The sequence below is a fragment of the Aquila chrysaetos genome, chromosome 11 (genome assembly GCF_900496995.4).
Source record: "Aquila chrysaetos chrysaetos chromosome 11, bAquChr1.4, whole genome shotgun sequence".
Taxonomy (NCBI): Eukaryota; Metazoa; Chordata; class Aves; order Accipitriformes; family Accipitridae; genus Aquila; species Aquila chrysaetos.
This window is the reverse complement of record NC_044014.1, coordinates 19,361,267-19,376,269: the sequence shown is the minus strand read 5'-3', so window position 1 is coordinate 19,376,269 and position 15,003 is coordinate 19,361,267.

Sequence of the window (15,003 nt, the reverse complement as noted above, 5' to 3'; positions counted from 1 at the left end):
ACTCCCTTATTAAAAGCAAGAAAACCCTCAGAACTCCAAAAAAGTGCATCTGGGGTTCAAAGGATGGGGGGAGGGGTTGGACTTGTGTGCACTGAGCTCAGAGATATATAGGGGGATTTTTCAGAAGGGGAGGGGAGCATAAGGGACAACCAGGGCTCACTCACTGCCTACAGTGGATTTCAAATCTAATCACAGAATCATTTAGGTTGGAAAAGACCTTTAAGATCATCAAGTCCAACCGTTACCCTAACACTGTCAAGTCCACCACTAAGCCATGTCCCTAAGCGCCACGTCTACACGTCTTTTAAATACCTCCAGGGATGGTGACTCAACCACCTCGCTGGGCAACCTGTTCCAGTGTGTCACCACCCTCACCATAAAAAATTTCTTCCTTATATCTAGTCTAAATCTACCCTCTTTTAGTTTAAAACCATTACCCCTTGTCCTATTGCTACAGGCTCTACTAAAAAGTTTGTCCCCATCTTTCTTATAAGCCCCCTTTTAGGTACTGGAAGGCTGCTATAAGGTCTCCCTGGAGCCTTCTCTTCTCTGGGCTGAACAACCCCAACTGTCTCAGCCTTTCCTCATAGGAGAGGGGTTCCATCCCTCTGATCATTTTTGTGGCCCTACATCCCCACATTGCGCCCTCTTAACTAACAGTCCTTGCATGTCAGCTATGCAACCCTAACCCTGCGAGATGAGTACATAGGATGGATGGCGTAGATGCAACTGTGCTTGCTGCTGTGAAGAAAGGTTGTAGCCTAGAACATTAGTGCCAGCTCGTCTCTATTTGAGGTCCTCTAAGCAGCGTTGTCCCAAGAAACACAGAGAACTTGGAACTCCATGTGTAGAAATTAGGCTTGCTTTTTTTTCTTTTTTTCTTTTTTTCTTTTTTTTTTTTTTTTTGAGAGGATCCTGGCCTGTCTGAGTGTGGTGGGTTGACCCTGGCTGGAAGCCAGGTGCCCACCAAAGCCGTTCTATCACTTCCCCTCCTCAGCTGGACAGGGGAGAGAAAATATAACAAAGAGTTTGTGGGTCCAGATAAGGACAGGAGAGATCACTCAACCAATTACTGTCATGGGCAAAACAGACTCAGCTTGGGGAAAATTAACTCAATTTATTACAAATCAATCAGAGTAGGGTAATGAGAAATAAAACCAAATCTCAGAACACCTTCCCTCCACCCCTCCCTTCTTCCCGGGCACAACTTCACTCCCAGATTCTCTACCTACCCCCCCCCAGCGGCATAGGCAGACGGGGAATGGGGTTTACGGTCAGTTCATCCCATGTTATTTTCTGCTGCTTCATCCTCCTCAGGGGGAGGACTCATCACACTCTTCCCCTGCTCCAGCGTGGGGTTCCACCCACGGGAGATAGTCCTCCACGAGCTTCTCCAACGTGGGTCCTTCCCACGGGCTGCAGTTCTTCACAAACTGCTCCAGCGTGGGTCCCTTCCACAGGGTACAGTCCTTTAGGAGCACACTGCTCCAGCGTGGGGTTCCCACGGGGTCACAGTTTCCTTCGGACACCCACCTGCTCCGGCATGGGGTCCTCCACGGGCTGCAGGTGGATATCTGCTCCACCGTGGACCTCCCTGGGCTGCAGGGGGACAGCCTGCCTCACCATGGTCTTCACCACTGGCTGCAGGGGAATCTCTGCTCCGGCGCCTGGAGCACCTCCTCCCCCTCCTTCTTCACTGACCTGGGGGTCTGCAGGGTTGTTTCTCTTACATGTTCTCACTCCTCTCTCCGGCTGCCGTTTCTGTCTGTCCCAACATTTTTTCCTTCTTAAAAATGTTATCACAGAGGTGTTACCACTATCGCTGATGGGCTCGGCCTTGGCCAGCGGTGGGTCTGTCTTAGAGCCGGCTGGTATTGGCTCTCTCGAACATAAGGGCAGCTTCCAGCAGCTTCTTACAGAAGCCACCCCTGTAACACCCCCCACTACCAAAACCTTGCCACACAAAGCCAATACACTGAGATTTGCAGGTTGAAATCAAGTTGTTGTATTGAGCATAAAAAAGTATCTTCTGGCAGTAGGAATGTGAGCTTGGGGTCAAGCTCCGACATGGGCATGTGGAATCCTTCTCCTCATGGAAATCAAGCCCAGGACAGACTGTTTTTAATTCAGTTCCAGCAAGGAACTCCCACTGAGTGCAGCTGGTGGGCTGAGGGTAAGGAAGGATGCCTACCACTGACAATTCTGGCATTTCTCCTCAGCTCTTAAATTGCCTTTTTTTTTTTTTTTTTTTTTTTTTTTTTTTTTTTTTTTTTTTTTTTTTTTTTTTTTTTGTGAAGGCTCATTTAGCAGTTCTGAGAGATATCATATGACCACTAGTTCCCAGAAGCACCCAGACTATAAAGGGCAGACTGCAAGGCCTCATACCCTTCATTTTCCAAAGATTTAAGGCTAGAAACGCATCTGTCTTCTGAGCATGCAAGAAGTTAAAATTGTGGTTCCTTCTCATGCTCTTCATATCTGTGCTTTTAAACCCACAACCTGACCCTGCATATTTGGGGGATTTGGTATTCTTTGTGCTATAAAGGGGCCTGGCAGAAGATCCACACCCCCCTTCCCTCCTCTGTTTGTGAAGCCTTATATAGCCACGGTGCCCAATAGTCTGCCCATCTGCGTTGCCCCTGTAGTCCCACGTGTAAGGCTGTGACTCAGGCTGACCTCAGGACAGGTCTGGAGGACAAGCTGAATAGTCAGAAATGTGGCCAAAGTGCCCTGTGGACCAACCAACTCCCTGTAACTTCAGAGCAGCCCGCTCTGCTGCTCAAAGCCATGATTAACAAGAGCGGCTCCTTGCCCCACTGAGGGGTTCTTACCCTGGGGCCAGATCCAGAAGGTGCAAACCTAACTTAGCACACTTTTAGCTGCCTTCAGCCTCCCTGAAAGTCCCTGGGAAGCTACCCAGGGTACAGTCTTTGCCCAAGATATACAATTTCTTCTTCATTACTTGATTCTGCTGTACACTCACTGCTCAATTACCCAGGATAAGGATGAGGTGGGATAACCTCGATAAAGCAAAAGACTCGTGATATAAAACGTATGTAAATGAGGCTATAAGAACATACTGAGTGTGTTCACCTTTGCCGTCAGCTCTCTAAAGAGAAGAACGAGCTTTAACTAAAAGTAGGCAAAGCTGCATCTGAGGTGAGCGTAAAACATTTTCTGTTATGAGCTCCATAACAGAGGCATCAGCTGAATCAGCTGATTAATCCACAGCTTGGGTAAGGGTATGTACATTTCAGATGATGTCCCATTTTTAAATTAAAAAGAAAACCCTGTTCATTGAAAATGAAGCTGGAACATTGTTTAATACGGGATCTGTTGTGGGATCTCTTTGGAAACGTGGTAGTTGTGTCCTTATGGCACTGTCTGGTAAAGTGAATATATGAATATATATTTCGCTATGTCAGCATTGCTGAAATCAGAATAACACACGACTATGCTTTATTTCTTATTAAGGAAAATATGTGGTGGCATCTCGACTACGTTCATAACAAGGTATTTATCAATAGAGTTTGGACAAACGTTTCAGTGTAGACTGTGTTTCTAGCTATTGTTAAATGCTCAAAGATCCGTACATACTTGGAAAAAAACATAACTTTTCACACTGAAGAACTGTTTAAGAACTCTGTAAAACCACGTAAAGAAATTAGCTGTATTTTTTTTCTGGAAAAGGCAAATACTGTATACATTTCAAAGAGGAATTCTGCCTTTTTCTCCATGAAAATCAATTTCCTCTGAGTACATACAAGTTACCCATTAATCCCCTTTATCTCTTTAACAGCTACTTCAAGTATTATCAGGGGCATATGGTAATCTTATTATGCATCCTCCTTTCTTTTGAAAGTGAAGGGAGGACCAGAGGTCAAACAACAGACCCCTTGCTGAAATCCAGTGGAAGCTTCATTGCACTGAGGTCCAGATCCAGGAAGGAACTTTGGCATCGAAATCCCTCTGCTCCCCTAACTCCATTTAGCTGCTGCTTAAGCCCACAGGCAGATGAAGTCTATAGCAACTTCAGGTTCTGTTGTTCATGTTTCCCAAGTGCCTAGTTCTGAGACTATGTGCCCCAAAGGTACCTCAGCTGTGAGAAACCCCGGCAACTGAGCAGCTACTTCCAACTCTCTCCGATTGCAGGTAAGCGGAAGAATACATTCCCCCTTGGAGGCTTCAGGAATTGCTTGTGCATTTTATCCAATGGCAATTTAAAAATACTTAAGTGTTCATAGGGCAAGGCAAGCCAGGTTAATACTTTAAACAGTAGGCTGTTAAGATATATCAATATTTTTACTATATGCAAGGAAGCTTTATGTCTATGGTGCACAGCGGAATACCTTGAAAAAGGTGTTTCCAAGCATTTCCTCTCGGATCCGGAGGGAACATTGGCTCATGGGCAGGACACTCTCCTAGAAGACATTATATTTAATTTTCTCAGATGTGAAAGGGAATCGGACTGGACATCCTCCATTGGGGTTGAGGTAGCTAGTGATAATCTAGCATAGAAACAAGGGTTTAAGACACCAGTGGCCGCAAGAGCTCCCACAGCCTGTGCTCCAGCCGGCAAATTTGTCATCTGAAGTATTCATCATTCTGTGTGGTCTCAGTGAAGTGCTAACACTGAACTGGTGACAAGGGCATTGATTAGGTTCGTGCACCACGGATGCTTCTTACAGTATGTGATGCCTGCAGTTTTGTCAGAGTCTTCGAGGAAGGAAATGTACCGAGCAGAAAACTCAGTAACTCTGTGTGCTCGCAGAAGGACACCTTGATGTTTTCCCCATTTGCTGTTCAGCCCTTGAGAGGCAAAGAGGGAGGAAACGATGGACTTATCACAGCCAGGCTACCAAAATCCCATTTCCATTTAATCTTGGTCTCTCTCTGCTGTCTTTATATCCCCTTTTCTGATTCTTTTATTTAACAGAAATGGGAATCTTGAAAGGAGATAGGTAGGTTTTAATTCAGACTTTTAAGAAAGGAATCAAAAGGGGGAAAACCAAAAGCATCGAGACATTTGGCAGTGCTGAATTAAGAGAAAATTTTTTAAGTACAATTAAGTAAAATGCAAAATAAGTTATTGTGAGGCACAAGGCTTGACACACACTTTCATATTGGCTAACTTTAATGGTTTCCATAACCACAGAGCTTTTACAGAGATACTTTTTGAAATGCCTTGTTTCCCCTTAGGAAGAGCACAAGCAGTCTCAATTCTGAACTTAGGGAAAAGTTGTTGCATGATCAAGACCCAGCTACAGGCTTAGGAGCCTTTATGTCTGCTCTTGGATGTGACTTCCCCTGCTCTCATTCCACTCGCATCTTTCCCTACTTGGCATTCAGACAGTCTCTTCTGCTTACATTAAAAAACCCAGCACTTTTGTTCTGACATGCGTTCAAAATACTGTCAGCATTAAAGAAAATATTTGCAGAATGTAACATCTTTATACTAAGTAAACAAATAATGAAATGCGATATTGTAAAATAAGAACATCCATAAAAAATACTGTCTTTATTAGCAGCTGCAAATGCTGTTCAGGGTATTACACAAAACATATTTAGGAGATAAGGAAAGATTATCCACTTGGCCTTATAAAGCACTGAGAGGGCAGCATATCATTGCTGTAAAATACTTATAGGCAAAATATGTTAAGCACTGCATTCCTTAAGCCACAAACTAGGAGTTTCTTGGTCTCATGCTGATTCGTCTCATACAAAACATCACATAATTAGTAGGCTTTGTTTGGAAAGGTATACCAGAAGGGGAAGATATCAACAGACAGAGTCAGTGTGCTGGCAGGGCTGTAGAGGAAGCCTGCAGACTTGCACGTCTTGCAGAACAGTCTACTCTCTGCGGCTCAGTCCAGTGATGGTTCACCCTCAGCCTCATAAATAGCTACCCCCAGCCATACAGTTTTAAAAAGAAATTAGCAATAGTTAAATTTTGGAAGAAATGCCTTTGACTTTAGTTTACATTGCTAATTACTGTAATTTATAACAAACATTAACCAAGCCAATCACACAATTAACTGCTGGTTCCTTCTATGATACTAGTATCCAGTGCTGTTTTGCTCTTGTTTTAATGGATGCCGCAACATAACTCTGTGGTGGATTCATTATACAAATCCAATCTTTTTTGTTCAGACACTAGATTTTAACTCTGCAGTTAGACTGACATCAGTATGGCACGTCTCTGCGATACCTGATCGGCCATCTGCCTCTAGCTCCTTCAGAGCAAGTAATAAGCCAGAAACACATGAGAACTGGCAGTGATTAAAAAGGCGGAACAACTGGAGAAAAAGGTTTAATTGCTAGCACCTCAATTGTGCCAGGATAATACTATGAGCACTGACTCATCAGAATAAACTGATTTCTAACTACAGTGCTGTGTTTTGTGAGAATTGAGAGAAGAACATTTGACAGGGTAGACAAATGTGAAATTGCTCATAGTGTTTAGGCGCCTTCCCTGCCCTTCCACAGTGCTTTAATTTGCAGGCTGTAAGTATAACAGGATAGCATATTTCAGGCTACTACAGAAAGCCTTTAGGATAACTATTTCATGATCGCCTGTGATTGTGAAGCTCAGACCTGATGACTTCCAGTGTGATATTGCTAATAAAGTGTTCTGCTGAATCACCTCCAACTCCTTCACCACTGTCTTTCCTAAAGATGAAGTGTCATTATTGCTGACTCACACTAGCACATAGAGCCTGTGAACTTCAGGCAGGACATAAGGTGAGAATAGCTCCGCTGCAAGTTTGGGAATTGAGGATGCATGGAAGGAAAAAAATGCATGCAGCCCAAGTAGGGAGGCAAGCACGATGGCAGAATTACTGTATCGCCTGACCAACACAACCGAGGGGCTAGCCGAGAGAAATCTTAACTATTTGCAGCCTGTCGGGAGTATGGTGGGAAATCCAGCTGGAAATCAAAAATTGCTGCTTCTACTCCAGAAGCAGTCTTTGCACTAAGAATATATTTAACTGTGTTTGAAATATTCAGAAGGCCTGCAAAAACATGAAAATGGGTGAAACTGTTTACATCAGCCAAACCTTCACGCCTCCATCTTCTACTCTACTCCTTGCTAAACGAAATTCAAATTTGATTTGGAGCTCTGGCCTTTGCTGAATGAAAGGAGTAAAACCCCTGTGAAAATAGCAAGGGATAAAAATATATGTATTTCTCAGTTATGTTTCCAAATTGGTGAAATCAGCCGGAGGCTCTCAGCACTCATCTCCCTATCATTGGTCCATCTGTCAAATGTAAGCGTAAAATAGAGGTTTAAGAGGAAGCAGATGCTGGCAGTACAACTATCTCAGTGCCTCCTTACAGCAGAGGAGTATTTCCTTCAGCAGCGCTGAGCTGCAGCGCAGCCCTCCCCGACCCAGCCGTCCCCTAACCCTGTGTCTGGAGCTGGCTGGGCTCTGCTTGGCAGCCAGCGTGGGAAGCGAGGAGCTACGGCGAGCATTAAGGACCGGATGGTGGAAAATATCCAGGGACTCCAGTCCATGTTCTGTCTTTTTTTACTTTTGTGCTGCGTGCCAGCTTGAGATGCAGTCACACACGTCCTAAATTTATTGAAGGACAGAGATGCTTAATTTGCACTATTATGTGAAGGGAAATCCACCCTGTCCAGGAAACCGTGTGGGCTTGCAGTGTTGAAAAGGAATGCCCTTTGGAGAGCAAAAGATGCTTGAACATAATGGGCCAAAGTCACTCTAGCAGGACTGGCATTAGTTCAAGAGGAATTGCCCTACAGATACTTCTCCCTCACCAGCGATGTCAGACCGAGTCTGTCATGTAGTCATAAAATCAGCAAACTCATAGTAACATCAAAGATCAGTTGCGGGAGGACAGAATTTAAAATCAATTGGAAAAAATACGTTACAACCCACTGTGCAGATTTGTCTCTATAAAGCCGCACAAATAAACCCTTACATAAAATACTGCAGGGGCTCCCATGCTGTTCTGCACAAACTTGTGACTCAGAGCAGGAAATGCAAGAAGTTGCTCTGACAAAAATTGAAACCATGGATGAAAAAAAAGTCCACCGCAGTCTCAAGATTATTTTAAACCGGTGGTAAATGTCCCTGTGGCACCTAAACCACCGGTTATGTGCCTGTGAATTACACTGCTCTATTTACCAAAGGAACAGTATAAAAATAAAGGTAAATTATTAGAAATTTATTCTGGTTTCTAGTCTTGCCAGAGCAGTGGTAACCCTGCTGTCCGAGAATACCCTTCAAAAGTGTTAGGAGAGACCATTTTTGTAAGTACTGCTTTAATAGCTATGACTTGAGGGTTTAAAAAATACTCAGTAAACAAGACGAATTGGAAAACAGGTAGAACAGTGTCTGGAAAATGTCTGTAGGCCACTTCAGAAAGCCAATGGTAGAGCTGTTAATAACATTCCATTAAGGATGGAGATAACACACTTCCCATTCTCTTTACTCTTTGTAATAAAAGATTTTTAGTTTTGTACATCAGGACCATCCAGTGAAAATCAGGTTTTTTGCTATCTTTCATCAAACCACTCTGCTAACAACTGCAGATAGCAATTAAGCTATAACCCCCTGTGTTCCCTGGCCAAAGGGCTATAGACAAAAACATTCTCCTCTTGTCTCCTGAAATAACACTTCACCAGGTTTCTGTGCCGGCTCCCATACAGCAATGAGCATTTGACAGAGCTTTTTTCCACAGCTTCCCTCTCCTCCAGTTGCTCCTGTAGCTCCAGAGGGACTTTCGCCTCCCTCCCTGCGGGCTGCCCCACGATGGGCTCTCCTCTCCCCGCTCCGCTCGCACTGCAGCTGCACCCCTTGGGCTCTCCTGGCTTTATGTGCAGGCCAAGGACTATTTTGTCTGTTGCTAATCTAAAAACAGAAGGTGGCAAATATGCCTTACATTTTTAATTCCGCACGTCAGCGATGCCAGGCATTAAATCCCAGAGCTGAGAATGCTTTGAAAAGGCTCCCAAGAGGGATAAGCAAATGCCAGAGGGGCTAATATAATCCGTACGGAAAAGGAAGGGGAGGGCAGTCTTTTGCATTTGGAATTCACTCTGCTTTTGCTGCCCTAACAGGATAATTAACTATGAATATATGTCTCTACCTAATCGTTCCTTGTAAAGGCATTGCTGCCGTATGTTCACCAGTGGGTGAGGAAGGCATTAGTATGTACCTGTGAACCGTAGATCCTGAAAGGTAAAATTTTGCCTTCTCTAAGGAGCTTTTAGCCCAGGCAAGGTGACTGATTATTTAAAATGACTGCACAGGCCTCTCTTTCCCTACCACTGCCACGCCAACAGAAAGTAATTCTTTCCCATATTACCCCAAGAGACAGGAAGACTACACCTGCCAGGGCAAATGGCTTCACAGCCACCGCGACCCCGAACCCAGCTCAGGTGTGTGCCCTGGGCAACCTCCCGGAGCCGGCAGGAGTAAGATGTGAGCTCAGAAACAGGCTACATCTCTCTTTTTTTCCCCTCTCTGTATAATGACTGAAGCACGAGGAGGAGAAATCCAGAGCGAGCTCCACTGTCAGTTAGCTGCTTGAGGCTATGACTGCATGATACCTTAACCTGCACTTGCCCAGAATGTACACTTGTAGCATTTGTATGACATTTTATACTTAAGAAGTAGCATATTTTTCACCAGATAGAATAAAATGCAATGTTATTTATATAACTGATCTTGAGAATAAGAACATATTTGACATTTGCAGTCCACTGCAAATTTTTCTAATTACTAGCTAGAATGAATATCAGAGTTGAGTTCTTCAGTGTTCAGCTACTCATGAATTTTAAACCAGAGGAGTAGAGTCTTCACTCATACTCATCAGACAGTGCATTGCCCCATCGCTCTCTCTTCCAGCTGAGTAGAATCCACACCTGTTACTCTAACAAGGTCCACACTGCATTCAGCACAGGCCCAGGTATTCCTTCAGTGGTGCCTTGACCTTACACTTTCACACGAATCAATGTATAAAGTTGCACAACGGGTCCCAGTACAGCTAGGATGCTGAGGTAGGGACATGTGAAATACCCCTTTTGTTCTTCACCAGCATGGTAAAAGTTTGATTTGGAGGGGAATGAATGACATTCAGTTATTTAGCAAATAACCACCATGTGTGCCACACAATCAGCATCTGCTACTCCCACTTTCTCAGCTGCTCCTAATGCAGCGCTCAGTGCTAACCCAGCACTCCTAGGCTGACATCAGGCCTGCAGAAGACTTACTTCAGCAATAACACCTATCCCTAAAACATCATTTCCATCTCCTTTAAGTGGGGTTGGTGCTTAGCTCTTATCCTGAGGACCTATGGGTGGTCCTAACTCTTCCTATCCCAGTTGCTGGGGTCTCCTTTCCACCAGGAGGCTGTTCCTGTGTATTGTGATTATACACTGCCCTGGTGTCCTTCCCCAACAAAGGTGATGACAGACCTTTGAAAGTGGCATTATCCAGCAATTTGGACACCCACGGTCTTTCAGAAGATTATGCCAGGTAAGAAAAGGAGGATCTTATAGAAAAAAGAAGCTCTAGGGCTGGGGAGAATAGCTTGGAAGTTAACATTTCCTGACTTCCCAGTGCAGAGCTAAGGGTAAATGGTTCTGCTGGTGCAGCTGGTGAGGTGAAAGTTACAGACACAGAAACCATGTGCTGGTCTTGATTGTGCACCTTTGAGGGCAAAGGGGAGGGTGGGACTCTTCCAAGGGAACAAAAAAGTGGAGCAAAAAATGTTAGGAACTCTTCCATCACTCACCTTTGCTAGGTGGAGAGTTTGAGGGGTATCAACATTTGACAGATGATTGTCACCTGAACACAAAATCATCTTTAACTGTAGCCATCCACTCTGCAGCTCCTGCGTGTTTCTGTGCTGTATTGGCGTGTGGCCTGAGCTTTTTATGGGGAGGGGAGGAGGGAATAGTAACGGCTGTGGCTGTACTCTGAGTTTATGGACGGGTCTGTTTTCCTCGGGTTGGTGGACTTGCTATGGTGCTCAGAGGCCAAGCTGAAGGGGTCTGTGCTGTACCATAATATTCTTGACCTGACTGACCTGACCTGATGGACCTGCAGTCTATAATTAGCTTTAAATTGAGGAATAGATCTAGGGGTTTTGCTTGTTTGTTTTTTGGTTTGTTTGGTGTGTTGTGGTTCTGTGTTTGACAGGGGTTTTTGTAAATCTCTATAAATTCTATTCTAACTGTTGGGTTAAAGTAAGGCAGCCAGATGCTTTCAGAACCTATCAGTTTAATTAGCTCTGGGCATGGGAAACTGCAGGGAGATTGTGAGTGGGAAGGCAGGAGACAAAAGCAAAGCCTTGCAAAGAAAAGTCTTCAAAAAAAAAACAAAAAAAACCCACACAAAAGCACACACACAGAGGAAACCACCACACCCTGAGCTTTCCCTGATTTCAGCTGATGATACTTGCTGCATACTATGAATTAATCTGTTAAAATGATGTTTTGTCAAGGGAATATTGGTAAGATGCATTCTTTCAAAAAAAAAAAAAATTCAGGTATTTGCTTTTGACATTACAATTTTGCAGATTTGACTTCATGGTTAACTACGGTTTTGTGTGTGATTGGGGGAAGAGGGGACGATCTAGGGCAGGAGCTGTGCTGTGTGAAGCTTTTTGTTTTGTTTTACCATCTTTGCAAGAGAGAGGAATTGCCATATCAGTCTGCCAGTTAGTCAAGTGTGTAGCGGCAGCCACTTTCATGTTGTTCCTAAAAGCAAGGTGCAAGATGATGTAAGTCCAAAAGCATGTAAAATACTATGATGACCTGAAATATGAAGAGATAGCAGAGGTATTTCCCCAGTAACACCTTTGAAGCAAATTATTTTTATTTTATTCTTCCCCTTTTATTTATTTTACAGTATAGAAAACTGTAGACCAATTTCTTCCTTGTAGACTTCCAGTTTCTGGTATACTATGTGTGATTGCTTGTTCAATGCTTACTCCTTTCCCTTGAACTGGTTCTGGTTGCTAACTTAATGTAACCATAATCTTACTCGCAGTCACTCCTGTCAGAAAGCCCAGTCTTTACCTGTTGAGCAGCCTTATTTTTTCCCCTGTGCTCAAAGAAAGCTGAGGATGTAACACAGGTACAAGACGGCTGTATGCTCAGTGCACGGCAATGCCTAGAGCGTCTTACAAAATTGACAGCAACTGAGCAGACCCACAGTGTTTATGCTTTGCCTCACCAGAATTAATCCTGGTATTTTCTACCTTACTGTTTGAAAGATGCACTTCCAGAGATCAACACTGGGCCACCTGCAGTGAACACCGCAAAAACAGAAGTCAGTCTGCCTTTTCTGCACGAATCCTATCAAGCTTGCATGAATTTTGTCACTGAAGCAGAAAACACTGTTCTTCACATGGAAGAAAGGAAGGCTGACCAATTTAATGACTAGTCCAGAAAGGATATAAACGAAGGCTGGAGTGTTAGAAGGAGTTTGTGATATAGGGAGGAGGAGCAGGAACAAGATTAATGTTTTTAATGGAGGAAATGCCATCCTTAGCATAAATCGTCAGTGAAGCCCGTCACTGATTCAATCTGCCCGGCTGTCATAAGCTTCACAGACAGTCTGTTGAGCACTACAGAAACGATACGTACGTTCCCAAGGCATTATTGTATGAGACAGATGAAATCAGTTGAGCAATGAAAGATGGGTGCTGAGCTATGTTAACTTTTCACTCATGAAGTTGAGGACCACACCACAAGGCTTTTACCAGAGCTAGCTGAGAGTGATATTTCTACCTTAAGGAAAATCCAAAGGTCTAACAGGTTCCTTTCCAAACAAGGATGAAATGCCAAAATATCAATTTTTCAAGAAACGAAGTATTATGTAGCCTCGAGAAGGAATGTGGGGAGAGGGGGGAAAGCTGTTCTTTGCTCTCCAGCACTTACAGGCTATTGTAAAAAAAAAAGCAATAGTTTCCTCTTCTTGTCTATGCAGAATAAAACAAGTAATTAGGAGCTTAATTTTAATTAGGTTAAGACCTCAGGAGCCTCTCTTAAGGTAAGAAGAGGAAAGAATAATTGGAAAGCTTGTGGAGCCTATGTCACTGGAGGGCTGTAAGAGCAGGGTAAGCAAATACTGGTCAGGAATGGCTGAAGCACAGGTGATCCTTGAAACAGGAGGAGAGGTTTCTCAAAAGAGGATTTAGCACAGCCTTACTTTCTTTTATTTTGGCTTCACTGAAACATTTTTATTCTTGATTACATTTCATTTTAAAGCTCAGAAGTGTCTGAGAGGGATGGGAGTTGTTGCTTTATGTGTATGTGAATACTGTAACATCTACCGCATTACCATTAATTTACCAGATTCACCATATAAATTGTGGTAATTTGTTTAGATATATATAATTACAGAAAAAGACATTCACTGACTGCCTGTGAAAATTCTAATGATGTTCTCAGGAAATGTTCAGATGCTGATCTTCCAGGGTGACAGATCTTTGTTAATATGAAACACCAGCAAATTTCAATTTAATTTTGCATGGTAAGACTAGGCCTAGCTTCACAAAGGTGAGTACAGTTTTTAGGAACCCAACTTGAAACACTTATGTTTGAAGAATAAAGTCTGTCAGTACTGTGCCACCCATAGGCTATAACTGAAAGCTAGACACCTTAGTCCTACAGGGCTATAGGAGTGAATCCGGTCATCCGCTCTGTCACCTTAGTGGTGGAAATAAAAATCTCCAATGCAGCTGGAACAGTGACTTCCTATGGGAATGAGATGATGCCATAGGTTTGCAAGTTCTGTTTCAAGGACTGCATCTGCTTTATGCCTTCAGGTTTTGAATAGGACATGTCTGAAAGAGCAGCGTCTAAGATGCATGTTTGAATTCCCTGGGCTAAGACAGTTCTCCAAGGGTGACGCTGTTTTTCTCAGCGTCTGATAAATATATTTGTAAGACTAATTTTTTTTCAGTTAATATACCTTAGTGTTGCTAATACCTTCCTCTAGGAGCCTGTTACCTTGTTGACGGATGTGAGCTTTAGTGTCAAACACAAGCTCTGTTTTAAGAGGATGGACTGAAACTGCATTGCTTTGGTAGGGAGTGGAGAAAGGAGAATTCCTTTGCTCTCTCGACTGAGGGAGGGCTCTGGAGCTGCTGAGTGACACCGCAGCACCGCACTGCCTCTCCGCTGGGCAAAGACGACCTTGCAAAGCATCTTTGCAAAGAAGCTGGCTTAAAGCCAAAGCTTGGTCAAAGGAACCTGTCTTCTGGTATTTTTAAGTGATTTATATCTCAGTCAAGAGGAGGACAAGCAAGCAGTTTCAGTTGTGATGGCTGGTCACAAAACTTGCATGGGGGGTAAGAAATGCTACTTTTCCTCATACTAGAAGGCTTCTGCTCTACCCAGTAGCCTTGCATCTGGTTTGCCAAAGCAAAGTCCCGCATTGAGGCAGAGGAGCCTTCGCGCCACTTGAGTTACAAATCTCTCTTCAGTTCACTTTTTTGTTGGTTTTTTGGTTTTGGGGGTTTTTTTTGTTTTGGTGGTGGTGGGGGGGGGTGTTGGTTTTTTGTTGTTGTTGTTCTAGAGCAGGGAGGGGGTGGTGCAGTATATAGCATAACAGCTCCTGCACAGTAAGACACAGTGTAGTACTTGGTAGAGTTTGAGACTGGTAGATGGCATTGGCAAAGGAGGGTTCTGCGTCCAGTGCAGGCTTTGCAATGTGGAAGCTTGAAATTCATTCCCCAGGTCAGAAACATGGTGTTAGCGCCATGTTGCCTTTTGCCTTTGGGGAATTGCTTTTTCATAATTAAAACTAGATCTCTTGCTGGGAAACCCTTGACTTTGTGTGCAACGGATTGAACTAAACTGCATCTTGTCCCTGAGTTAACGTATTAAGAAATCACATATGAAGTATCTGGTGTGCAACTGGTGCTGGCTAGCCTGTTCTTACTCTGTGCTGGTCTAAACTGCCACCTTGGAGAAGCAAGGGTGTACCAAAACCCTCTGCCCCCCAGGGACTACGTCCCTTG